At 43.6% G+C, this 27,521-nt stretch overlaps 1 long non-coding RNA gene across 1 annotated transcript in view; it reads left to right on the top strand.

The window, feature by feature from the left end:
* Positions 1-22,993, top strand: part of LOC141572188 (uncharacterized) — a 289,511-nt gene extending 266,518 nt beyond the window's left edge. Inside the window, exons 9-10 of the long non-coding RNA XR_012497402.1 lie at positions 20,074-20,154; positions 22,739-22,993. This is a non-coding gene — a long non-coding RNA (uncharacterized LOC141572188). The remainder of the gene's footprint in view (positions 1-20,073; positions 20,155-22,738) is intronic.
* The last annotated feature ends 4,528 nt before the right edge of the window (positions 22,994-27,521 follow it).

Here is a 27,521-nt window from a genome sequence, read left to right as displayed (position 1 = left end):
AATGAAAGCTCATGCCCAAGTTAAACAAAACAGAAAACAAAACACCTCCTTTCTGCATCTACTGGGTTATGTGACTTCTATCAGAATCATCTAACCACTGAATTAGGCCCAACTATTCAATGTTTACTGAGCTCCCAACATTGAAGCATTTTTATATTTCTCTTCCTTCTTTGGTTGAGTCAGTAGCCAAACGTCAAAGTACAAACTTGCCCTTAGAAAGTGAATCCTTGATTCTAAAGCTAATTCTGAAAGAGAAAGCACTTTTCTCTCATGAGCAATCTTGTTCTCACAAGTTAGATAATTTAGATAAATCTCTGGGGTTTGGAAAAGTTTGGAGAACACTCTGCAGTCCAGGCCCATTGAACAAACTGAACTGTTTAACCTTGTAACGTTTGCACAAGTCTTACCACAAGCCCAGTGGGAAAGTGGGAGCTTAACTTGCAGATGAAAAGGTTCTGTGTTGTGGGCCCAGAGCCAAGCCACCCTTGTGGGGGTGGTGGTTAGAACAGTCTCTGAGGCATGGACAGGGTCCAGAAAACATTTTAGTTGGAAAGATATGAGTGCTGACAGGAAGGTCATCACGAAAGTTTACAACTGAAACAGATGGGGGAAAGCATAACCACCTAAATCTTATGTTTCTGAAGCCAACAGTCATGTCATGGCTCCAGGAGAGCCCTATGTATAGGGACTATCTCAGTAGGGGGTCTGATTAGAGTGGAGTCCCTTGTGTGGGCATCTGGATGAAGTACATGGCCAACTATTTCCTCCTGGGCCTTCTCAATGGACCGCTGCCTTACCCTTGGCCAGCTTTTCCCAAGAGGACTTTATGCCCCTGCTGTTCAATGAGCATTCCTGTGCAGAGGCCAAGAAGTCAGGACATCCCCTGGACCATCTGGTCCTCAGAAAGGAGGGTTAAGCTGTGAGGGCTCAGGGATCCAGGTTCACACACAGGTAAATTCAGCAGGACGTCTTCCTGCTTTTTCTCTCCTTATGAGTGATTTTGATTTGTCTCTTTTTAGCTTGACTGCTGTTATTTAATTAATACTACATTTGCTCTTATTGAAATTTGATAGAATTTTAACTCCTACGATAGTGTATTTAGAATATAGAATATATTGATAGAAATATTGATAGTATTCATAATATATTCGTAGAATATTTATATAATCCCACCTCATTGGGCTCTGCAGGATTATATAGTAGAAGTATTGTATTTTGATTGAAAAAAAAAGGTCTATTAATTAAACCATTATTGAAGTTTGACATGACTAGGTAGAGACTTTTAAAACAATCAAAACTATTTCTGTATGTTAGAAGGTGTTGTTAGAAATCTGTAAAAGTAATTTAATATTTACCTCAATAGATTTTAATTGGTTTTTAAAATAATACACATACACACAAACCTACCTAAACAACAATAACAGTATCCCAAGTTAAATTCAGCAAAGTTTTATAAGGTTTAGTGCTAATTTTACAGGTCACTCTAGGGAGGTGACATTTTGCAATGGTTTGTTTCTGGTTTTGTACCCATTGTTTTGTAATCTCTTTTTCACTTTTTTATTTTGTTTAGGGTATTCTTTACTATTTAAATGTTTCTAAATTATATGCAGTCAAATAAAAATTTTCCCTTTATGTCCCCTTCCCCCCAGTTGTTAGTTTTCACTCAGTATTTCTAGTTGTTTAGCATCATATAGGGTTTTGGGATACAAGTGTAACATCTTACCAGAAATAAAAGTTTTCTCTGTGATTTTTAAAAATTCATACATACATTAATAATAATTTAGTAAATAAAAAATAAATTTATAAAAATATCTAAAAGAAGAAGGTGCAAAGATTGGCAGCGAGCAAGAGCAAGAGAGAAGCAGGAACAGCCACGCACACGTGGTAACTACAAATCATTCAGCATCATTAGAGCCTAAAGTATGAGGATGTGAGGGGGAGCTGGACCGGTTAGCAACGCACGTGTCATTGTAGGTCACGCTAATTGAATTTGAATCTCTGTGTGATTGAGTTCTATTTAAGGGACTGAAGAGGATGTAGGCTTCAGAAAGATCATTCCGTCTAGAGAGGGGGGACTAACTGGGAGGGGGCAGGCCTGGAGGACTGGAGATCAATTAAGAGGTCGATGCTCTAACCCAGATGAGAGAAAATTGTTTTTAACTAGGGCATAAATACAGAGATAAGAACAGATGAAGAGACAGAATCCAGAAACATTTAGCAAGTATAGGAAAAGGGACAGATTCCAGAAACATTTAATAGGTAAAATCAATGGAATTTAGTGAGGAGTCAAGAATGGTCCCTGTCTTTTCCTGCAAGTAATTGAATAAATGAGGTGCCACAGAAGTGAAGAGTTCCTGAAGAGGAGGGGCAAGTTTTGAGAGGGAGAAAGATGAATTATGTTTTCAACGTTTGACATAATAAAATTAACTGTGGACACCTTCAGTTTGCCTTGCACACCTTTATACTCTGCTCAGGCTTCACATCACAGCTTTGAATTCTGTGCCTTTGATCAAATAACTACTTTATGTCTCCTGCTTGTGAATCAGGCCAGGCCTCTCAAGCCTGGATCTTATTTTACCATAGGAAATGAACTTGGTGGCTTCAGCTTCTGGGTATGTCTTTGCCCTGGGTTGATGATTTGTTGCAACGATGCCTTCCTTGCTTTGTTGTTATCTTTAGTCCCCCATGGAAATCCCACCTACACAGATTGGAAGGCACCACTCTCAAGGGGGTGGCCCAGGAGTTCTGAGCTGCTTCTCTGAAAAGGCATTTGGGAACAAGAGAATGTACTGGGACACTGCTGGGCTCCCCTGGTTGTTCATATGAAGATCATGCCATTGTCTTTGGGTAGACATTGATCAAGTGCTTACTATTCACCAGGAACTGGGAATTCAGCAGTGGGTGAAACAAGCATAGCTCCCACATCCTGTAAGCTCACAGGTTAGGAAGAAAAAGAGACAAACCCAGCAAACACATTCCCTTAGAAGAACACGTCCTCCTCCCCTTCCTCTGCCCTGTAGGGGCTTGTTCTGGATAGGGTATGATAAATCTCATACCAAAAGCCTTACTTGTATGTAGATTCAATGAGAAGAGTGTGTGACTAAGAATATGATCTGACCCAAGAGAAAAAGTACTTTGGTTTCAAAATTCCTGTATCCCCTCAGTGTTTCTGTAGCTAAAGTTGGCCCCACCATTGCCAGGTGGGACTTTGTAATGGACCCTTGGGGGTGGATGGTTTACAAAAGGAAGCAGACAGACCTCTCTGTGACTGACTATCTTCAGAATGCTGTCTTCACAGCAGGCTGGGAAGGGGGAAAGTGTATTCCAGGTGATTTCACTTTTCTGTTCCCTAGACTGTGCTCTCAAAATTATTGACTGTGTCAGCGTGTGGGTGTGTATGGCTGGTGCCAGTGTGTCCATATTCTCTCCAGAGATACTCGCAGAAGCTGTGGGGGCAGAGCCCCAGAAAGTAGTTTCCAGGCTCTCAGCCTCACATAGACAGGTGCTGGCTCAGGTAGTAAATGGCCATCAACTGTGATTGGATGGCCATCAGCTGTGGCTAGTTGGCCGTCAGCTGTAACCAGTGAGCCATTGGCCACTAATATAACTGCTGTGGCTACGCTAGCAGAAAGAGGAGAAGGGAGAAGAGAGGAAAAAGAATGGGGGCTAGCAAGAAGATGGCGGCTGGGCTGGCAAGTGTGGATGGCGGTTTGCGGACAGTGTGAATCCAGCCTCCATTGAGAGTATAGTGCCGCCAGAGAGAATATAGTGGTATGACTCCCCTACCTATGGCTCCGTGGGTGTTCCTTTTTGGCCTCACCATATCCTGCGTTCTTGTATGGGGAGCGGGAGCAGAGACCCCGCAGGCCTCCCCGCACGACAAATGGCGCAGCCAGCAGGGTCTCCCGCATGACAGAAGCCCAGAATACTGTAGGGAGAATGAGAGGTGTCTTCTTCCCTTTGTGGTGGTGGAGAGACCTCAAAGGTGTCTTAACATGGATGACCATTCCGTTAAAGCACACATTCCCCAACTCCATGCCTCTATACCCCCAAGTTCCATGGCTTATACCAGACAAATAACTCAGACCAGGAAACACGTATTGTTGACAATTATTTTGTCCTGTGGATTGCTCCTTTCCAAACTGAGTTTAACTGAATACGTCCAAGGGAAAAAAGAAACACTGTCGAGTTTCTTCTGCTCATCCATCAGAATCCCTTGAGAGCCAGTTCTAAAATGTTAGCTAAGGCAAAAGGGCACCCATTTCTTTTCTCTCCTGAAACACTGGACAAACCACTTGCTCTTGCTGGGGAAGTCTTCGTCACAATTTTCTACTCCAAGGATCCTCCTGCCCCAATCTATAGCCACCAACAAAAATCTCATTTTAAGGGGAAGTCAGGGAGGAAGAAAAGGGAAAATTGGGCATTATTAAAGAGAAAGATGGGAGGAGACTTCCAGTGTAGGAATATGTGGATTTTGGAGACAATGCTGATTTAACATAGACCCCTGATTGGAAACACCTGCCTGAAAATTGCTGTATCCGCTGAAAGCCTGGGTGAGTTGTACTGCCTTGAGGAAGATTTCTGAGACAGAGTACCCTGTAGAAATTATTGTACTAGCTGTGTGATCTTAGGCAAGCTATTTAACCTCACTGTGCCTCAGTTTCCTCCTTTGTAAAATGGGGATAATAAAATTACCTACCTCACAGAGTTCTTAAGAAGATCAATTGAATGGATTAATATTATACAGGGCTTAGAACACACAGTGCCTGGCACATAGAGTGCTGAAAGTGTGTTTGTTCAAAAATGGGCTAAATGCACTGTGGGGGCAGAGCCCCAGAAAGTAGTTTCCAGGCTCTCAGCCTCGCATAGACAGGTGCTGGCTCAGGTAGTAAATGGCCATCAACTGTGATTGCATGGCCATCAGCTGTGGCTAGTTGGCCGTCAGCTGTAACCAGTGAGCCATTGGCCACTAATATAACTGCTGTGGCTGTGCTAGAAAAGAGAAGAGAGAAAGAATGGGGGCTAGCAAGAAGATGGTGGCTGGGCTGGCAAGTGTGGATGGCGGCTTGCGGACAGTGTGAATCCAGCCTCCATTGAGAGTATAGTGCCGCCAGAGAGAATATAGTGGTATGACTCCCCTACCTATGGCTCCGTGGGTGTTCCTTTTTGGCCTCACCATATCCTGCGTTCTTGTATGGGGAGCGGGAGCAGAGACCCCGCAGGCCTCCCCGCACGACAAATGGCGCAGCCAGCAGGGTCTCCCGCATGACAGAAGCCCAGAATACTGTAGGGAGAATGAGAGGTGTCTTCTTCCCTTTGTGGTGGTGGAGAGACCTCAAAGGTGTCTTAACATGGATGACCATTCCGTTAAAGCACACATTCCCCAACTCCATGCCTCTATACCCCCAAGTTCCATGGCTTATACCAGACAAATAACTCAGACCAGGAAACACGTATTGTTGACAATTATTTTGTCCTGTGGATTGCTCCTTTCCAAACTGAGTTTAACTGAATACGTCCAAGGGAAAAAAGAAACACTGTCGAGTTTCTTCTGCTCATCCATCAGAATCCCTTGAGAGCCAGTTCTAAAATGTTAGCTAAGGCAAAAGGGCACCCATTTCTTTTCTCTCCTGAAACACTGGACAAACCACTTGCTCTTGCTGGGGAAGTCTTCGTCACAATTTTCTACTCCAAGGATCCTCCTGCCCCAATCTATAGCCACCAACAAAAATCTCATTTTAAGGGGAAGTCAGGGAGGAAGAAAAGGGAAAATTGGGCATTATTAAAGAGAAAGATGGGAGGAGACTTCCAGTGTAGGAATATGTGGATTTTGGAGACAATGCTGATTTAACATAGACCCCTGATTGGAAACACCTGCCTGAAAATTGCTGTATCCGCTGAAAGCCTGGGTGAGTTGTACTGCCTTGAGGAAGATTTCTGAGACAGAGTACCCTGTAGAAATTATTGTACTAGCTGTGTGATCTTAGGCAAGCTATTTAACCTCACTGTGCCTCAGTTTCCTCCTTTGTAAAATGGGGATAATAAAATTACCTACCTCACAGAGTTCTTAAGAAGATCAATTGAATGGATTAATATTATACAGGGCTTAGAACACACAGTGCCTGGCACATAGAGTGCTGAAAGTGTGTTTGTTCAAAAATGGGCTAAATGCACTGTGGGGGCAGAGCCCCAGAAAGTAGTTTCCAGGCTCTCAGCCTCGCATAGACAGGTGCTGGCTCAGGTAGTAAATGGCCATCAACTGTGATTGCATGGCCATCAGCTGTGGCTAGTTGGCCGTCAGCTGTAACCAGTGAGCCATTGGCCACTAATATAACTGCTGTGGCTGTGCTAGAAAAGAGAGAGAGGAAAAAGAATGGGGGCTAGCAAGAAGATGGCGGCTGGGCTGGCAAGTGTGGATGGCGGTTTGCGGACAGTGTGGATCCAGCCTCCAGTGAGAGTATAGTGCCGCCAGAGAGAATATAGTGGTATGACTCCCCTACCTATGGCTCCGTGGGTGTTCCTTTTTGGCCTCACCATATCCTGCGTTCTTGTGTGCGGAGCGGGAGCAGAGACCCTGCAGGCCACCCCGCATGACATACACTGTCTTGCAGGGCGGCCTGCGGGGTCTCTGCTCCCGCTCCCCACATAAGAACACAGGATATGGCTAGGCCAAAAAGGAACACCCATGGAGCCATAGGTAGGGGAGTCATACCACTATGGTCCCACTGGAGTCTGGGTTCACACGATGTGCGACCTGCTGTCCGCTTTGCTGCCAACCGATTGACTCTCCTCCGTAGTCGCATCAGTTATATTAGTGGCCAATGGCTCAATGGTTACAGCTGACGGCCAACCAGCCACAGCTGACGGCCATACACTACCCGAGCCAGCAGCCCTCCACCTAAGGCCGAGAGCCTGAAAACTGCTCTCTGGGGCTCTGTCCCCACACTCCACCCCTACAGGGTCTCACCTCATAATCTACGTGACAAGCATCTTCCGCGAGGGTCCCTGTGCCATATTAGCCTACTGACACCTATGGACGAAAAGAAACGGTAGTCTTAGGAACCAACAATGGCAAATCCCTTCCATACACGCTAGCTTTTTTTCCTGAGAAAGGAGGGTCGCTGCCACTGGCACCTTTCCCGGTTTGTGGTACCGGAACTTTATGGCAGTGCTTGGGGTCCCTTGCACAGTTTCAACATGTAACAGAACAGGGGACCCCATAATAGGCCATAGTGAGAGCACATAGTTTCCCCGCAAAATCATCCCGGTATCGGGACCTCCATATACTACAGTCACTTGCAGTGGCCACTCAGCCACCACCCCTGGCGTCACTTGCAAATCATGAGTCAAACCTGCCCCCCCATGGGGCTATCAGGCCCAACCACCGACAGTGGGGGCTTTTGACCTGCCAGGGCCAAGTCCATTGCTGCCGTTCCCCTGCTTTCAAGCATGTGGGTGCTGGCAGCAAAATGTTTCCATTTCTGCCGTATCCTGGCTTTAACAGAGTCTCACTGGTGGTAACTTGTAATTGAATGGGTGTGGCCATTCGATGTAGCAGAGCTCCTACTGGTGCCGGCCCTCCCTTCTGTGGTCTCTCATTCAAGACTCTAAGGACGTCCCATAGACGCGAGGCCCAGTCACACATCGTGGGAGGGTGTTTTGACACCTGGAGACCTTGCTGCAAAAGGCCATTGTAGCGTTCAATCATGCCAGCTGCTTGTGGGTTATACGGAGGATGAACCAACCATTGCACATCCATCCGGCAGCCCAGCGCTGCACTTCTTGCCCCGTAAAATGGGTACCCCTGTCACTTTCAATGACTTGGGGGCGCCCATAGAGGGTGCACCGCCATGTGAGAGTGACCACTGTATGCCTCTGATCTCCAGCCGGACATGGTCAAGCAAAAATCAACCTCAGAGCAGTGTCCACTGCTGTAATGCATATATCGCATTGCGGGCCTTAGGCAGGCGTCCAATGTAATCCACTTGCCAGCGAGTGAGGGGCACCCTGCCTCGCGTAATCTGCTGTGGCTCCCAGGGGAGCCTCTGCCTTTGGGGGCTCCCCTGGGCACAGACAGCACAGTCATAGCAGGCATCTGCTATCTCCTGCCATTTCAAAGGCAGACCCCAGCGTCTGCTCACCTGCCACATGGTTCAGCTTCCGGCGTGCTGCAATTTCCTATGCAGCCAATGGACCACATCAGTGGCAGGAGCCCATTCTAACCTTCGGACCCCTGCTAGGGCATCTGCTTCATGATTACCTGGGGACACTAAGGGGGAGTGACCTGTGACATGCATTAGGGTCACCTCCTTTCTCTGCCCTTGGTCCCAGAGGTCCTGCCACATGGCTTGACCCTACAGTGGACGGTGTCCTACCAACCACTTTTGGTGTTTCCATGTAGGAAGCCACAATGTTAGGCCCCGGAACACCACCCAGCTGTCAGTACAAATAACTAGGGTTCCAGGCTCGTGGCTGATTACCATCCACACAGCCCGTAATTCAGCCCACTGGCTACTCTGGCCCATCCCAGTATCAAACCAAATGGTGTCTGTTTTGGGCTGCATACCAATAGCCGTCCAAACAGCTGCAGCCCCTCGGCTAGAACCATCGGTAAACCAGGCATCCTCAGGTACTAGGGACTGCCCTTCTTTGTAGGGCGAGGGCTCCAAGTCCTCCCCTCTAGGCAGAGCACTTGGCTCAGCCTGGGCTACAAGCTCCACAGGCCCCAGGACCTGTTGTAGCTCTGTGCTCAAAGGGCTTGAACTAGGGGTGCTACATTGCTCCAAGTAGGCACCCCACTTGGTGAGGGTGGTGGTCTGTGCCACGCCCATTTTGGGTCCCTGGGTCCATGTACGGACAGGATAGGTTGTTCGAACCAACACCCATGCCGTTCCTGTGATGGCTTCTGTGGCCACTAGGGCTGCATACACAGTGGCCAGCTGTTTCTCTATTAGAGTGTAGCAGACCTCCGTTCCTTATTGGTTCCATAATTGGGACCAAAATCCCACTGGCAACTGGAGATGCTCCTGCTGTTGCCAGAGGCCCCATCCGTACCCCTCTTGGGTTATGTGAACATCAAGTTCAAACGGGCGGCTGGGGTCCACTACTTGCAGAGCCTGTGCCTGCTGCACTGCCCATTTCGTGGCAACGAAGTCTTGCTCTATAGCCTCAGTCCAATCCCATGAGGCCCCCTTTTTTATTATATTGTACAAGGGCCTTGCCATTTATGCTAAATGGGGTACAAACGCCTGCCAATATCCTAGCAGACCCAAATACATCTGCAGTTGGAGACCTTAGTCGGCCGGGGAAAGGCTTGTATCTTATCAATAATTGCCTCAGGTATAACCTTTGTCTTACCCGACCACATAACACCCAAAAACTTGACGGACAAGCCAGGGCCTTGGACCTTTTCTTATTCAACGCCCAGCTGCGTGACTTCAGGTGGCGGAGAAGAGAGGCAGCTGCTTGCTCTAAATCTGAAAGAGAATCTGATGTTGATAGAATATCATAATGAAACAAGGCCACAGATGATGGGCGATTCCACTGTGCCAAATCCTGGGCCATGAGCCCGTGGCAGATAGTGGGGCTATGCAAGTATCCTTGCGGAAGGACTTGAAAAGTCCACTGCCGCCCATCCCAAGTAAAAGCAAACTGCTCTTGACACTCGGGTGCAATGTCAATGGAGAAAAAAGCATTGGCCAAGTCCACTACATAGTGATATGTCCCCAGGCGGACAGTTAGACGATCCATTAAATCATGTATTGAAGGCACTGCAGCGTGCAAGGGTGATGTCACCTTATTTAACTCCCTATAGTCCACAGTCATTCGCCAGGTCCCATCTGGCTTGACAGGACATACTGGGGAGTTAAAGGGATTGTGCGTTGGCCTCACAATATGTGCCTTCTCCAATTCCAAAATTGTACAACAAATCTCCTCCTGCCCTCCTGGAAGGTGGTACTGTCGCACTGTAACCATGCGCCAGGGCTGTGGCAACACTTGAGGAGGGTGGTGAGCATGCTCACGTGTCACCGCTTTTACCACCAGGATCCAGAGACAGAACTCTCCTACCAACGTCTGTAAGCTGAGGCCATGTAGCACATCCACCCTAGAATATACTCCAGAACGGGGGAGACATAAACCTTGTAGGCACGAGAGGGAAGCCTTCCTATATCCAGTGGTAAGGAAACGGCTTTCACGGTCACAGTCTTTCCCCCCGTAGCCATCAATGCAGATTACTGGTCTGGAGAACAGCTCTGGGTTCCCATAAACAAGACTGCAGTCTGCGCCAGTGTCAACTAGGGCCAAAACCCTCTGCACATTAGAAGGGGACAATGTATGGACAGTTCCACGTGGGGCCTCTGGTCCCTGCTCATCCCCTCTGACCGGGTACCTTGGCCCCATCCCTAATCAAGCTGAAAGGAGTCAGCCTCAAGCAGCTGCATGAAGTCCTGGAGGGACACGGTCACACTTTCCCAGACTTCTCCTTTATGCTTCTCCGGAATTGTTGTTCCGGACGCAACTGTTTCCAAAGTTCCAGCAGGAGTGCATTGGGTTGTCGGTCTATTTTCTTCTGATCGACCCCTGCTGCCACGAGATCACGCCACATCTGTGCACGTGTTACTCTCTGAGGCCCGTGACCTCGCCCCTTTACCTTTGGTTTGGGCTTCCAGGTCTCAACTGCGCAGACCTCCTGTCTTAACTTCCTTCGCCTCCACCTTTCAACATCCCCTAGGGTGGCCATGGCAGTTGTAACTTCATGGATCCGTTGCCCTACATAAGGTGTAAGAATAGCAACCACGGATCCAAAAGCACTCGCGGGTGCAGTATCCAAAACCAGATCTCTCATGCTGTCTGTAGAAAGCTCGTCATCCGGCCCCTACATGTTAAAGTTAAAAATAGTATGTTTCATACCCATTTCACAGATGATTTGCATAAGTTCCGTATATGACTGCCATTGACTCACAGTGTCTGGCAGCTCGCCAGCCTGTCCCCATACTGTGCGTACCGCAGCAGTCAGCCACTCCATTAGCGAATGGTTGCCCTGGTCGTGGGCCAACCTATGGCAGTTCTGCAACCTTTGTCACAGGGATGGATGCACTGTCACGAAGGCTAGCTTTTCCATCTTGCCTGGGGAGCAGAGAATGTTGTCTGCTCCCTCATCCCATAAACGTAATAGCCAAGCTGAGACTGGCTCTCCAGGGCGCTGTCTGTACTGCCTCCCTAGCTCCTACAACTCAGTGGGAGTGTACGGGGTGTAGGCTGTGCACTCGGTCACAGCTGGCTTGCCAGCAGCAACGCCCCTGGGGCCCAAAGTTTGCTCATGTTTTACCCTTTGCTTCAAGATTGGCCGGGCTTGGGGCTTGGGAACCACGTTGTCTCCATTCGCTTCCTCCGCCTCTAGCTCAGAGTCTCCACTGTGGGGCCCCTCTTCCAACAGGCGGACCCGAGCTTCCAGTGCCTCCAACCGGGACACCTGGTCCGGCACCTGGGCCATTTCATGAAGCGCGTTTTCCGTGTTGAGACTCAAGGCCGTGAGGAACATCCGGACCACGCGGCCAGGTGTAGCCCTCTCCTCCTCCGGCAACCGCTCAGCCAGAGCCTGCAGGGCCCTCTCCCCGCTGGCCGGAGAGCCGTCCATGTCCTCCCACCGCTCCTTGTGGATCCAACTCCTGAGAACAGCGGCCACCGGGCACCACACACTGTGCGGTGGCCACACGTCCTCCTGCCCAGAGACAGACTCCATTCCTACCTGGTCGGAATCTTGCTCACCGTGCCAGGTGTCTGAGTGGGTGGAGTCCTCCGCGGAAGATGTCCGCAACCCTCGGAGCCCAAGGCCGCAGCAGATCACCAAAATGAAGGCAACGCCGTCCATGGCCAAGAGGGTGGTGTGCCGGCTGGAGGCTTGAGTCTCCCAGGCAGAGCGCGCCTCCCGTTCCCGTTGTCGCTCCTCATGGGCCTCCCGAAGCTGGGCTCTCACACGCACAAACCGCTCCACCATCCTTCGGTAGGTTTTGGGGGCACCGTACCCCGCTTACGAAACTGAGCTTTTATACGTATAAACTGCTCCAGGACATTCCGGAGAGTTTCGGCCGACACCACACCCTGCTCGCTGCGCCATCTGTCGTGCGGGACGGCCTGCGGGGTCTCTGCTCCCGCTCCCCACATAAGAACGCAGGATGTGGTGAGGCCAAAAAGGAACACCCATGGAGCCATAGGTAGGGGAGTCATACCACTATAGTCTCACTGGAGGCTGGGTTCACACGATGTGCGACCTGCTGTCTGCTGTGCTGCCAACCTACCGACTCTCCTCTACTCTCCTCCATATCCGCGTCAGTTATATTAGTGGCCAATGGCTCAATGGTTACAGCTGATGGCCAACCAGCCACAACTGATGGCCATCCACTACCCAAGCCAGCACCCCTCCACGTGAGGCCGAGAGCCTGGAAACTGCTCCTGGGGCTCTGTCCCCACACGCACTGTCATGCATGGCATCAGGCGGGGTCTCTGCTCCCGTTCACCACATAAGAACACAGGACACGGTGAGGCCAAAAAGGAACACCCATGGAGCCATAGATAGGGGAGTCATACCACTATATTCTCGCTGGCAGCTGGGTTGGAGACACAGGAAGCAGGAGCCACACTATCCGCAATCCACAATCCAACCTTGCTAGCTCAGCCACCATCTTCTTGCTAGCCCCCCATTTTTCTGCTAGTGTAGCCTCGGCAGTTATATTAGTGGCCAATGGCTCACTGGTTACAGCTGACGGCAAACTAGCCACAGCTGATGGCCATCCAATCACAGTTGATGGCCATTTACTACCTGAGCCAGTACCTTACCACGTGAGGCCGAGAGCCTGGAAACTGCACTCCTGGCTCTGTCCCCACACTCCACCCCTACAGGGTCTCACCTCAAAATCTACACGACAAGTGACTTCCATGAGGGGCCCTGTGCGAGGAGCCTGGAGGTGAATGCAATATCCTGGACACAACCAGGCTCTCTGGACACAGCCAGGGTTTCTCAGGGTACCACCAGTCCTTCTGGGCACAGCCAGACTTCCTGGGCTTCTTAGGGTACCACCAGTCTCCCCAGGCACAGCCAGGGCCTCTCAGGGCACTGACACCCTCTCTGGGCACAGCCAGACTTCCTGGACTCAACCAGGGCTCTCAGGGCATGCACTCTTATGAAAAGCCCCATGCTAGAGTCCAGGGCAGCTGAGCTGGCTGTTCAGGATCCTTACAACTGGCTGTGGCCAGGAGTAATGATGCAATGGGCCAACGGGAAACATGTGATGAGGAGGATGGTGCGCCTCAGTATAAAAGATTTCTGTGCTCTTGATAAAGAACATGATGTAGGTAGGGGGTTGTTGCCTAGTTTACAAGACTGAGTTTTGAAGATGTTAAACAGCCCAGGCTGATACATCCTTCCAGTTTTCAAAGCATCGCTTGGTCTCTGAGGTACCCAGAGAAAGCTCCAGCCACCATGTTTCCCCGCAGAGGACGGAGGTTCTATACTGTTTCAGTCCCATAAATATTCCTTTGGTTTTGCAGCCACTTTCTTGACAGCCAGACAAGTGCCAATAAATTCTCGCTGAATGCCTGGTGCCTGCTCTAAGAATCCTGGTTATTTGCAATCTCTTTGTTATATCTCAGATGTAGAAACTGTTGCTCAAATAAGATAATTTTGGGTCCATCATCTGAGTTCTTTCCACCTATTCTGCAGAGCCCTATTATCTACCAGCAACTGTCACTCCCTCTCTTGCCTTTGCTTTCAGCAGAGGTAGCCAACACAAGGCAGTTTTCTGGCAGCTCCCTCCTACCACCTCCCCCATAACATCAGTCATAGATGGAGATGCTCTTCTTTACTGAGCTCAAGTAGCCTCAGTAATCTTATTCAGCCCCAGCCAATTGGTTATTCACATCACTGTTCTCCTTGAGTAGTTTTGCCTACTTCTCCACCTGGTTATCACATCTTATGCTTGTACCTATTTATAATTTAGCAGTGATCATCACTGATATTCATGGAAACCTCTAAAATGCTAATCCCACAGCAGTTATAGTTTAACAAAAATAGCTCTCAGTCCCAGCTCGAACACGTGGCGTAGAGTAGGTGATCTGTAAATGCTGACCAAATGATTGATGGGATCACAAGCACTCATTTCAAATACTGATTGAAGAGCAGGATTATTTTAGTAACCAGGCTCCATCTGTTCCAGAAGTTAAAAATAAAATGAGAATTCAATTAAAAGTATATACCCAGTCCACCCAGAATTGTGCCAGATCTTTGATTATACCCTACTTTCCAGCCTATCAGAAACTGAAGTGTATGTATGCCAATATAAAGGAAACACCTTAGAATGTCAAATTGCTTTAATTAAATAGCAGACAAATCAGTGTATATGCAAAATAACAAAGAATGTTTTTTAAAACAGCATATCTTGCCTTTAAGTTTCTTTTTTTTTTTTAATTAAAGTTTATTGGGGTGACAATTGTTGGTAAAGTTACATAGATTTCAGGTATACAATTCTGTATTACATCATCTTATATCACATTGTGTGTTCACCACTCAGAGTCAGTTCTCCTTCCATCACCATATATTTGATCCCCTTTACCCTCATCTACCACCCCCCTTCCTCATTACCCTCTGGTAATCACTAAACTATTGTGTTTGTCTATGAGTTTTGTTTCCTTTAAGCTTCTAATCCTTATTTTTCTACAGAGGAAAGATCTCCAAAGAATGTAAGAAACTTAACCACCTAATTAATGTCTTCTGCTCCATTTGTCTCCTTTGACGATGGTCAAGGTTGGGGGGGTGGGGCTCAGCAGTTGCTTTGCTTTCTATCTCCAGTATTCATCTCCCTGGTTCAATAAACCAGGGCCCGTCACAGAGCTCATTCCAGAGTTTGACTTGTTTTCTGTCTGGAAAGAAACCTTTAAAGAGTGTATACTAAAGTTCAGTGGTCCCTTTCTAATCCCAATTTTGCTGAGTATTCAGAGGAAACATTTTCCTTACCATATGGATAACTTTCACATGCTTCCACTGAATGGTTTTTAACATAGGTCGAACAATTAAGTTCACGAACTTTCTACCATGTCAGCGGTATGTAGTTCTATTCAAAACCTGTGACTAAAGACGTCCATGAAATCAGCTGATTCATTAATCCCATTATTGTGTCATTTCTCATTTTCAAGATCCAGATTCTGAAAATTGGTGATATAAGCAAGATGATGATACCTTCTAACGGTAGGGCTCATCTAATTCTAATGGCAGTGTTAGGCACAGTGGCTACTGCGTAGAGTAAGACACAGCCTCTACTCCTAGGCTAGTGGAAAAATCATATGTGTAATAAAAATGTTCAAAATTCATTCACCACTTTTCCATCCAAACTATTCTACCTTCATCATGTCCTTCTCAATCATTTGACCTAATTAGCCCCATCAAAAATATGGAAAGCATCAGTGATGCTTTTTCTTCATCCTCCATAGCCAGTGGATCCCTTACTCCTATCAATTCTTCCTTATTAATATCCCTCCTTCTATCTTCTTCACCCACACTCCCGTTACTGTGGTTTTGGCTGTCATTGTTTCCTGCCTGAATTTCTACAGCTTTCTCCCAGTTGGTCTACTGGCTTCTATTCTTTCTCCCCTGCAACCCATCTTGTGCACAGGAGTAATTTCTCTAACAACGAAATCTATTCCATCTCTACTTGATTTTCCATAGTCTTCAGCAAAAAGCCAAACAACTTAGTTTGGCATGAAGGTCCTTTGTGATCCAGCCACCAATGACTTTTCATTTTATTCCTCTCCATTAGTACTTCAAACCCTGTGTCCTAACCATATAAACTTCCCTCCAGAGGTTAAGGATATGAGTTCTAGAGCCCAACATTCTGAGTATGACTCCTAGATCCACTTCTTACTGGATGGGTGGCCCATACTATAGCATGGCACAACTTTGCAAATGGCCAATATAGCTGTGCAATATAGCTGCCCTTATGTGACCTTGAGAAATTTGTCTGCCTCAGTTTCCTGATCTATAAAATGGAGTAATATTTGTGATACCCTTGCAAGGGTTTCCATGAGGATTAAATAAGTTAACACAGTGTTTCAGCTCAAGCATTACTTCTGCTGGTAAGCTTTCACTGAATTTACCCTCCCCAGACTAGACTGAGTTTGCTCTTTCTCTAAGCCCTATTCTCTACATAGTTCCCCCAGGTGCTTTGCAATTATTCTGGAACATTTTACAAAAACTTTGACATTTTCAAACACACAGAAAAGTTGAAAGAAGAGTACAGTGAGCACCCCCAAGAGTCAATGAGTTGTTAACATTTTTGCAAATTAGTGTACTCTCTCAATATAGATATAGATATAGGTACAGATATAATCTGTAAATGCTGACGAAATGATTGATGGGATAGCTACATCTATATCTACCTCTACATCTACATCTACATCTACATCTATATCTATATCTATATCTATATCTATATCTATATCTATATCTATATCTATCTCCATTCATATACAGAGGGAGCCACAAAAATGTATACACATTTTAAGAAAGGAAAAAACTATATTAAATTTACACTGATGGTAACCATTTTGAGCACCTCTTGTAATTGCAGAAGTCAAACATGACTTGTATTCATCTTTTGTTATTAGTATATACTGGGTATTACAATTTTAATACAGATTTTTTCCTTTCTTAAAATGTGTATACATTTTTTTGGCACCATCTATACACGAGGTCTGACAATTAAGTTTGTGAACTTGTTGCAACATATTAGAGGGATTATTCATTATGAATTTGTACCAACTGGACAAACAGTTAACCAAGTTATTTGGTTAACCATACAGTTAACCAAGTTAACTATTTGGAAGTGCTGAAAAGGCTGCATGAAAAAGTTAGACGACCTGAACTTTTTTCCAACAATTCATAGCTCTTGCATCATGACAAGGGACCAGCTCATAAGGCATTGTCTGTAAGGGAGTTTTTAGCCAGTAAGCAAATAACTGTATTGGAATACCCTCCCCACTCACCTGATCTGGCTTCCAATGACTTCTTTCAGTACCCGAAGATAAAGGAAATATTGAAAGGAAGACATTTTGTTGACATTCAGGACATCAGGGGTAATACGATGACAGCTCTGATGGCCATTCCAGACAAAGAGTTCTAAAATTGCTTTGAAGGGTAGACTAGGCACTGGCGACGATGCAGAGCTTACCAAGGGGAGTGTTTCAAAGGCGACCATAGTGATATTCAGCAGTGAGGTATGTAGCACTTTTTCTAGAATGAGTGCCTGAACTTAATTGTCAGACATCGTATATGAATGGATAAAGAACTTGTGCTATATATACAATGAAATAATATTCAGCCATAAAAAGAAGGAAATCTTGTCCTTTGTGACATTTCTATATTTATAATATATAAATATACACACATATGTGCACATTGTAATGCACACACACACACATTTTTATATCTTTTAATCAAATGATTTGAATGCAAGTTGCTGACAGCAAGATGTCTTACCTCATCTCTCCTAAAAAGAATACGGACATTCTCAAATACAAAGATTTTTTTGGCTGTTTCCCTTTTTCTATTTTTAGTAGTAATTTTAATTATATTTATTCATAATTGAAGAGTGAAATAAACCAGAATATATTTAATAGTAAATTCTCAAAAAGAACAATTCTGTAACACCTTTTCAAGACACAGAGGTTTTTTTCAGCTTTAATCATAACAATATAGCCCTCACTCTTCTTCAGGACTAACTCTTTCTATCTCAAAGAGGCCAGTATCTAAATATGCAAATGGCTATTAATAGTTCCGTGATACCCGTATCTTACACCATACACAAAAACCAACTCAAAATGTATTAGAAACTTGGATGTAAGACCTAAAGTCTAAGGAGTTAAAATGCAACATATATAAAGAACTCCAACAACATAACAGCAAAAAACAAACAAAAAATCCAATTAAAAAATGAGCAGAAGAACTAAATAGACATTTTTCCAAAGAAGATGTACAAACGGCCAGCGAGTAATGAAAAGGTGCTCAGTATCACTAATCATCAGGGAAATGCAAGTCAAAACCACAATGAGACATTATCTCACATCTGTTAGAATGGCAGTCATCAGAAAGATGGAGATAACAAGTGATGGAGAGGATGTGATGCAGAAGGAACCCTGTGCACTGTTAGTAGGAAAGTAAATTATTGGTACAGTCACTATGAAAACAGTTTGGAAGTTCCTCAAAAAATTAAAAATAGAACTACCACATGATCTAGTTGTTGACTTGTGGTATATATCTGAAGGAAATGAAATCACTGTCTCAAAGAGATATCTTCATCCCCATGTTCATAGCTGCATTATTTAAAATAGTCACAACATGTAAACGACCTAAATGTCCATCAGTGGCTGAATGGATAAAGAAGTTGTGTTATCTATACAATAGAATATTAATCAGCCATAAAAAAGAATGAAATCCTGTTATTTGTGACAACATGAATAGACCTTGGGGGCATTATACTAAGTGAAATAAGTCAGACAGAGAAAGACAAATACTGTATGAGCTTACTTATATGTGGAACCTAAAACAACTGAACTCATGGAAAGAGAGAACAGACTGATTGTTGCTGGAGGCATAGGTTGGCGGGCAGGGGAGGTGAGGGTTGGGGGGGGTAGGGGAGGAAAGGGTTTGGGGGTAGAGGAAATGGGTCAAAAGGTGCAAACTTTCAGTTATGAGATAAATAAGTTCTGGGGATGTAATGTACTGCATGGTGATTGTACTGCATTGTATATTTGAAAGTTGCTAAGAGAGTAAATCTTGAAAGTTCTAATCACAAGAAAAAAACATAACTATGTGAGGTGTTAGATGTTAACTAACCTTATTGTGGTGACCATTTTGCAATATATACATACATCAAGTCTTTATGTTGTACACCTGAAGCTAATATAATGTTATATGTCAATTATATCTCAAGAAAGCTGGGGTTAAAAACGACAGGTGCAGAAACTACACACTGTTGTCCAGCAGTCAGTCTCCCTTTGTTCCTCTCAGTAATAGAAACTCCAGGGTTTTAGGGGGCAATGGCTGCTCAATTAGAAACTACATTTCCCAGCCTCCTTTGTAGTTAGGTATGATGATCAGAGCAAGTTCAGGCCCATGGAATATGACAGTAAACCATTCCTGCAATTTCCAGGTTGTGCCCTTAAACAGAGCTTCTAGTTAGCTATGACAACTATTACTATTTCTACTTCAGGAACTTTGAGAGAAAAACTTTTATCTCCCCCTGACCTCCAGGCTGAGTGCCCATACACATTATCGTCATATCACTTATCCCACTTTGTTTTAAGAAAATTCCTTATCTGCTAGGCTCACTGTGAAACTAATTGAGCTCTTAGTTATGTTTGCCTCCCAAACACTGAGTAGCAGTCATTGTTCCTGCTACATTAGAGGTTTCGCAAAAGCATTTGCTAAGTAAAGGAATTCAGGAATACCCTGTACTATATCAGGTTTCCTGTGTCGATTAGGGTCAACTTGCAAGATGTTGCAAGGACCACAGAAAGCATCTCGTTTATTTTTGCCAGTAATTCAAAATAGTTGATAATAATTGACTGTACGTATTTCAATAATTAAGCCTCCTTTCATCCCATCCACCCTCCAAACATTAGAGAATGCACCTAGGCCTTCATGTTTCCAATATCACTAAAATGTCCAAATATCTAGCTAACAATGACAATCTTTTTGGTAAATAAATTTTAATGCATTACTGCATTCTTTGACCCAAGGTTAAATGCTAATTTCAGAGAATTTAATACTTTACAAGGAATTCAACTTGAAAAAGAGGCTGATCATGTATGTTCCTTTAAACAAAGTTGGTTTGTTTATGACAGAGGAGGGACCTTGCTTTGTGGAATTGTCATGACAATAAAGTAACATTTTGGAGCAAAACCAAAAAATTTCTGTGGTAAACATGTTAGGAGTTTGGCTGAACATTCACCATATGTGATACTATGAAAACAAGAGAGAAATTTCTCATCTTCCTTCATAATTTCTCCTGTTTTTTCTTCCAGTTGGTAAATTGTTTTCTAAAAAATCTTGTATCTTCCAAGAGGAGTTCACCTGCTGGTACAAATTGGACTGCACCATCTGAGGTAAATTAAGTGACTGGCATCCATCTTCCACACCTTAATGAAATACAGGCCAAGCAATTTGATTCAAGTCAGAAAGAAAAGCAAAGTTTCTACTCCCTCTTATTCCATAACACTGAAATACACATTCCTTAGAGGTAGAACTTTTAATCAGTCCTGACAGGGATGAACATTTTGTGCTGACAACTGTTAGGCAACTTAAAGTGTAGATGTTAAACTGGTCATCATTATTTTTTAACAAAGCAAATTAGAATTCTCAACACCCAGCACAGAACCTTCAATATAGAGAGTGATAAATCCTCATGAGCCAGTGAATAGTGTTATAGAATAGGTATTATTCTAGGGCTGTGAGGAACCATTGTGATCATCTAGTAAAGGGGTGTCCAAACTTTTTTCAACGTTTTTCACCAAGGGCCATATGCGGTAAGATACACAAACAGCTGGGCCACTCACTCGAGGTGAAGTACGTATTGTCTCACCTGGTTTATTTAGTAAACTAAATGTATTTTTGTAATTTGCTGTGGGCCAATAAGAGATGTATTGCGGGCCGCAGTTGGCCCACGGGCCGCAGTTTGGACACCCCTGATAGTAGGTGGGGACAGTACAGCATAGAAAGATCACAAACCAGAACTTGAACCCAAGGCTTCAAAGCCCAGGCTGTTTGTACTCATGATGTTCTTTAGTAAATTCCAGGGTCTATTATTTGACACTAACAGCATCAGAAAGAATAACAAGAAGCCAACTAAACACCTCATATAATGAAAGCTGTCATGGAAGTCAGTCATCTAATCTGTTTTAGTTACCCAGGAAGGAAAGAGCCCTGGCCATCTGGAGAAACACGCGTTTTGCATTTAATAGGAATGAATAGTGCAAGCCAACCCGAGAGGTCTGTTTAAGTTAGTGCAGTTTTTCTTCTCATTTCTTTGCTTTTATTTTAATGGAATGCTATAAATTCTAGATGTTTGTATATGACTGAAACATTCATATAGTGTCTCATGAAATTTTACTTGCTCAATGAATTTGAATAGCCTAGGGTAAAAAATAGTCATATGGATTGAAACCTGCCAAAAGAGATGACAAACTGAGTGTAAGGTAAGGTTTCCCAGGATCCATCTCTCAAGACACTTGCAAAGGGGGAGGAGACAGCACAGTTGGACACGGCGTATGTGATGCCACACAGAGAGGTGACAAAGACTGGCCCAGGGACAAGAGAAATAGGTGTATCTGAGGATGGCCAGACATATCTAAAGGTGTTAGGAATAACATTAAAAGAAAAAAAAAAATCCCTTAAAAAATGATTTACTTGTAAATGATGTAAGAAAATTTAGTAATAATACTAACAATAAATAAAACCTTTAATATGGCTTATGGGTACCCACCCATCGCTATAGACTGTCCTCCTAGCCTTCTCCTTTCTCCAGCCAAATTTCTTTTAGGTTCTCTAATGCTCAACTTTGGGAAATTGCACATGTTCTCCTTTTGCAGGGAACATGGCTTCCCATTTTCTCCACTCCTTTCACCTGAAAAATTCTTACTTACTCGTTAGGTCTCACGTGAAACAACTGCTCCTTGGGAAAACTATTCAATGAGAATAAATGAGATCCCCCTGCTTTATGTCCTCATGGCAGCTTATAGTTTTTCATAACAATCATGATAATTTTAATTGCTTGTTCAATGCGTCTTCTATGAGACTCTCAATTCTGTGAGTCTGGGGGCTATGTCTGTAGTCCCAGCTCACAGCACAGTGCTCGGCACAAGGGTATTTAATAAATATTTGTTGAACAAATTACTATCAAACAAAATAACATCTGGATGCTATTTTCCAGTGAATAAAATCCCTTCATAGAGAAAGGGAGTATCATTTAGTAGTTCCCTGAAATTATCAGAAATTAAATATATCAAATTCTCATTTATCTCAGGATAATCCAGAGCATTAGAAGTTAAAATCTACTACAGATATTATTATAACACTTTTTACATATAATTATTTTTATTTTATATATATTTATTTTATATATAATTATATATTTTCCCCTCAAAAATCTTTTCATACCAAAATTTTAATAAACTGGTAAAAAGCAATTGATTTGACTCTCTTTTTGTTTCCTTTCCTTGTTCATTCATTGATCCATTAATTTATGCATTGATTCATATGTTCATTTACTTGTTCTGTCACATGCTGTATTATCAACTTATTGACTAAAAGTCTGGTGGCTTGGACAGCACTAGGCTTTGTAGCCTCCAAACTTCTCCCAAATGATCCACTCCATGGCTGGTCCCAAGCAAGAGACTTGTAACTCTGGGGTCTCTCCACTTGGAAGGGATTTGACTCAGACCACACAGGGGATTGTGTCCCCTGAGGTCTATCAGGTTATACAGCAATCCTACAGCTAGACTAGCACCTTCCAAATGCGATCTCCAGAGCCTTAGAGAATAGAAGAATTGAGGGTGCATATGTATATAAAAATATGGGAAGCAATAAATTAATTGTTATTGTCTTAGATAAAGTTGTGTTTTTGAGTGTGTCCATACTTTCTAAAGTATCATTGACATGATTACATTTTTCTTGAAATTTTCTAAAATTAAGGGAAAATGAAAAGTCCCTTCAGAAGCCCCATGGTGAATGCCTTGTCAAGCTCAAAGCTCTTCAGTATTCTACCAACGTGAGCCAAGTGGCCATGGAAGGAGAAAGAGGTGTCTAGTAGGAGTAGGTGTTTCCCAATGGAAATGACTACAGGCCTTGGCGTCCATCAGCGTCTATTGTTTAATGGATATTTTGTCATCAGACTGGATTAGTATGTGAGTACCTCATGGATTATGTTGTCTATTAAAAAATGGAGTATGTTGTGTAGTTAAGGAAACCTTTCTTCTAGAGATATTTATTCTCTCTTCTGAAATTTAGATATCTTTGGTTAAGGAAATGCCTCTCTCCTCTAGATTCCATGGATCATAAACTCCTAGGGATAGGAGGACGGTTTCTATATTCACTTAATCCACAATGCTGGTTTGAGTTGGTTCAATGTTCCTACCAACTCACACAGATAAGACTCTCCTTGCTTGTATATAGCCCACCTGTTGATATGGATGCACCACGTCTGATGTCTAAGAATGACCTCTGACTTTAATGGAGGTTTACCTTTACGTGATTATTACTTAACCTACATTACTAAATCTCACAGGGTTAGTGGGGGAGATTGGGGAGGGTCAAGCAAGGGGAAGGCTAAAGAGAGGGACTTTTGAAGTTCTCTGCCCAGGCTAATGGTCACACGCCAATGTATAAAGAAAACCACTTCCTAACTAAACAAACTCCCATCCCCTTCCTCCTTCAGACTGACAGCTTTGCTGGGCTATCACTATGTAGCTTTATGCCTGTGTCCCGTGCAATGTGCTTTGTAAACTTTTCTGCCAGCAGGCTGCTCAGAAAGAAGGCCAAATGAATCACTCTTTGGCCTGGATTTTTAATCTTTCTTGTGTCTCATACCTTTGGAAAAACAAAATAAGTGTGTCATTGGATTGTGCTTAGCTCTTGAGAAATAGTGAGGTGCACTGTCACTTGCATATCAACCCAGGTCAGTGAATTATTATTACTTAGAAAATTGACTAAATGGCATAAAGTTATCAATGTCACTTATATAGCAAAAATAATAAGTTTCTATCTGTTTTAGGCACTCAGATAAGGTAATATGTAGAAGAAATACAAGGAGATGGTTTCCATATTTTCGTGCTGTGGTAGATTGACTACACAAATGGCCCCTATTCTCTACCCACTTCCCATATCCACATCCTACGTAATATGACATTGCAGCAGCTCCCGTTAAGAGATTGAGTCTATTTTTCTACTCCTTGTATATGGCCCAGTTAGGTGGCTGGTTTTGACCACAACAATGCAGCGCAAGTAAAATTGTGCCATTTCTGAGTTTAAGTTTCAAGTCATCTTGTACACTTCTCTCTCTCTCTCTCTCTCCCCCTCCCTCCCTCCCTCTCCTACTATGGTATATGAACAAGCTGGGTTAAGCTGTTGGAAGATAAGAGATACATGAAGTAGTAGAGGCTGGTTGTACCATATAAGGCCAGCCAAGACCAGTTAGCCTCCAGCTAACCCTTCATCTGACCACAGTTTCATAAGAGTTCAGTTGATATCTGTCTAGACTAGCACACGAATGCAGAATTGCCCTGCTAATGCTTAGACTCATGAGAAATAACACATTTATTCATGTGCACTAATGACTTGATATACTATAAATGTACATTAATGAGGTTTTGTGGTTGTTTGTTACACATGTGGAGACAGGCCCTAGCCACCCTAGCTGTCCCAGGCAAAGCTATCATAAACTAGCTAGCCCCAGCTGACCCACTGGTTGACTGTTGGCCCACGAGTGAACCCTGCATTGTAAACTAAAACCTCGTTGCCTTCAAGAACTTTCTTTATCTCATCCCAACATCCTTACATCCGATCTGACATCAGTGTATCTTATTACACCTCAGCAGTAAGACACATCCAGTCTCCTCTCTAATTCTATTGTTTATCCCTTCTTCCAGGACCAGACCATTAACTTTAAGAGATCCAATGGCTTGTGAAATGATCTTCTTGCCAACAGAACCTCCTTAGTGCAATGGATTAAACATCTTTCTTCCATTAATTTATACTACTAAAACAAAGCTATTAGGTCGCATCCCAGGTTAATAAAACAAAACAAACAATCAAACAAAAAACCCAAACAACAAAGCCTCTTCTTGGCCTTCCTGGAATTTATAGATAAAAATCCAAACTCTCTAGCTTGGCATGATGGCTATCATCTAAAGTGCCCTACTAGACTTACTCCCTACTATCATTCTATCCTGTAGCATAAGTTCCTGACACTGTGGTCCTCTTGTCACATTCTAGTCCATATCAGGCCCCTGACTCTATGCCATATCAATTTCTGACTCTATGCCTTCTTTGCACTGAACTAAAATCTCTGCCTCCACCCCGCTTCCTGAATTACCTTCATTTTAAGAAATCAACTGAAGTGTTACTTCTTCTATGAAGATTTTTCATAATTACCGCAGGCAGAGTTGGCTGATCCATCCTCTGTGAGCCACAGCACTTTGTCCAGTTTTCTATAATAGCACCCACCACATTAGATTATAACATGGTCTGCCTATAGCTTTTAACACCTGTAAGACTGTCAACTCAACCTAGGAATGGCTGTGCTTTACTTGATTTAGTATGTTGAATATCAAGAATAGCTTGTAATATGTCGAGGGTGCCCACTTATTTTTTTCAAAAGAACAAAAATTCAAAGTGAAATAATTGTCCAGAGAAAGGTTTCTCTTGGGATAGAGGTCCATATCAAAATTGGGAGCAAGAATATGGATACAATATTCTAGAACGTGAATGCATTCTTTCTCCTTGTGATTATCAAGAAATCATCATCATCATCCACCCAGTTTTAACCCCCACTGCCCCCCCACATCTTAGTACTCCGTTTGCTTTGCCTCAGGAATTCAGCAATCAGACAACCCAATTTTATAACATAATCTTATGTCTCAAGAAGTTCACCAAGTGTTTCAAAACTTTCTGCTTCCGCTTTGGGTCTTTTAGCCAATTTGGATACTACTTAATGCCACAAATGAGTCTGCTGAGATTCCTCTGAGCCAGACAAGGTCAAGATGCCACAGAGCTCATGAGCAATGTTACCACATCATAGTAGTACATACCCTTGGTGAGCAATAACACTTTTAAATGCTGATATTCAGCTCTGACTCAGAAACAAAGACTGATCGGAGGATAGGAGCGAGTGACACAAGGGGGCTTGCTTTTCGTAAACATTCCCTATTCTTTTGTGTATTTGATACATGTGTGTATATCTGGACATGTTCAGTGCATGTCCAGACTGTCTGAATGTCTGATTTCTGCTTTTCCTTCCCACTTGATGTCTTCCTAGTCCAGGGGCCATCTTTCCAGGGGCCTTTTCTGAAACCCAAGACATTCTCAACCTACAAAGAATAATTTTTAAATTTTTAGTGAAACACAGATGATATTCTTTTAGAAAGTTCTTTTGGGAGCATTCAACTATCTTAAGCTTTATTTCCTTTTTATATGTGATGAAATGTGCATTAGCTCTTTACAGATTTCATTTCTAAGCTTCACATCTTTGGCTTCAGTACTATAATTTACTTTTACAGATGAGGAAACTAAGCCGAAAAGTTTCATTTCCAAGCCAACACAGCTGAGTGATAAGAAAGCAACTGAGCTGGAATTCAAACCCAGTTCTACAGAACTAAAAGCTTTGGCATTCTCCAAAGGGCTCATACTATTTGGACATTGCCATTTTGATGCCAGGGACATTTTGATGGGGCCACAGGCTGAGCAACAGGGCAAGGCTTAGGCGTAGGGTAGGGGATACATCAGGGATTTCTTTTGAGATCATTACTAAGTAATAAAAAGCAGTGTTTTGATAATTTGATATGCCATTTTAACATGGCTCCATCAAAATGCTCAGCTTTGTTCTTCTAGTCCACTACCATCTGAATCATAAGACACACACAATACTAAAGCTAGAAGGATGCATGGAAATGATTTATTTCAGCTCCTTCCTGCTGCTGCTGAAAAGAACAGGGATGGGGTCTGCCAAAGGTCACAAGGGCAGTTAGTGAAAGAACTGAAAACAAAAGCTGGGCTTCTTGACACACCCCTCAGTACTCAACATGTCCTTACCACACACACACAAAGCTCTGCCCCGCTCGGGCCACACTGATCTCTGCCTTCTGAACTGCTTCACTATAAACTACCTCCTGAGCATGTTCTCTCTCAGACTTATACTCCAAAGGCCCTTTTTCTTTATTTGTACAAGAGCTGATATTAAAGTCTTACAAAGGCATAACATTTAACCACATTGAATAATTTTGCCTTTATTCAAAGAATAAAAGTAAACGAAGTTGGGGACATGGTTGAAAGAGTAAAACTGAAGCAAATTCAGAAAAACGGGAAGTAAAAATATCTTTCAAAGTTCAATTAAAAGATAGTAAAAAATTTAAATGAATAATAATAAGTAAAAAAGTATTAAGGATAATGACTGTTAAAACATTAAAAAGATTAAAAAGATTGAAGAACATGAAATTATTTTTTGAAGGGTACAAACTAAGAACAAATAAAATAGGCTATTAAAACCAGAAACTAAAAGAATTAAAAAATATATGGAAAATAGGTATCTTGGTAATTCCTGAGCTGAAAATGCTGGAATAAGAACAAACTTGGCCAATATGCTTGGGGAGAGAGGCATAGAAAGTAATCCTTCTTACTGCGTCCCAGGAATTCTGGAGGCTCCAAACTCCAGTGCAGGTGGTGGCCATGTCTGACTCTGGAAGTCAGTTCTCCGCAGTTGGAG

The sequence above is a fragment of the Rhinolophus sinicus genome, linkage group LG06 (assembly GCF_036562045.2).
Source record: "Rhinolophus sinicus isolate RSC01 linkage group LG06, ASM3656204v1, whole genome shotgun sequence".
Taxonomy (NCBI): Eukaryota; Metazoa; Chordata; class Mammalia; order Chiroptera; family Rhinolophidae; genus Rhinolophus; species Rhinolophus sinicus.
The sequence above is the reverse complement of the archived record's forward strand: the minus strand, read 5'-3'. Positions and strand labels throughout refer to the sequence as shown.